The 809-nt window shown below is 50.1% G+C and overlaps 1 pseudogene; it reads left to right on the top strand.

Moving 5' to 3' along the window:
* Positions 1 to 238: 238 nt before the first annotated feature.
* LOC103745117 overlaps positions 239 to 809 on the top strand; it is an 8,628-nt pseudogene continuing 8,057 nt past the window's right edge.

Genomic DNA, 809 nt, shown 5'->3' with positions numbered 1-809 from the left:
ATGTGCAAATTATTGTTGTAACCCCATACAGATCAGCTTTACAGAACAGGGAAGAAGGGAAGGAGGATGGGAAGCTGGAAAGATGTTTGGGTTAAGACTCTATGTCTCAGGATATGACCCCAGCCTCCTATTAATGATCAGGAGGGTTGTTGAACCCCTGCCTTACCAAGAGACAGTGGGTCTGGCCCAGTTTTCATTGCCAAGGCCCACCACCCCTACACATGTCGCTACTAGCCCGATGCCCGCCAGTAATACCCTGGCATCAGAAGCATCTGTACCTGGTAACCCTGGCCCGGCCTTAAGTGGGACCAAGCATGAGGACATTCGTCAGGCAGTGCAGCTTGCTTATACTTTTCTCAGTGCCTCTAGACCTGAACTTGTTGACCCATGCTGGCTGTGCCTAGACACCAGCTCTCCAATGATGGAGGCCCTGGGGACAATGGAAAACTTCACGAACACTACTCACAGTGATCAATGCCAATGGGGCAAGATCAGCACAAAAACTGGCAGGCTCGCCCTGCCTCTTAAACATGACAAAAATATGACCTGTGTTACCCATGGGCACCCTGGTGGACACTCCCGCTGGCCCTGTCAAAACATCACTTCAACAGGGAGTAACTTGATAGTCCCTACTGAGTCTTCATATTATTCGCTGTGCCAAAATTCGGGTTTGACACCTTGCCTTTCTCTTGCAGTGTCGTGACAATCGGGGGGGATGTATGCGCCCTGGTCTTCCTCTTCCCTTATGTCATTTATCATTCTGCTGAGGAAAGGCAGGGTCGGGGGGGACATATAAAAAAAAGATTTGC

The sequence above is a fragment of the Nannospalax galili genome, unplaced genomic scaffold (genome assembly GCF_000622305.1).
Source record: "Nannospalax galili isolate Female #2095 unplaced genomic scaffold, S.galili_v1.0 scaffold843, whole genome shotgun sequence".
Lineage (NCBI taxonomy): Eukaryota > Metazoa > Chordata > Mammalia > Rodentia > Spalacidae > Nannospalax > Nannospalax galili.
This window is presented reverse-complemented; position numbering and strand designations above follow the sequence as displayed.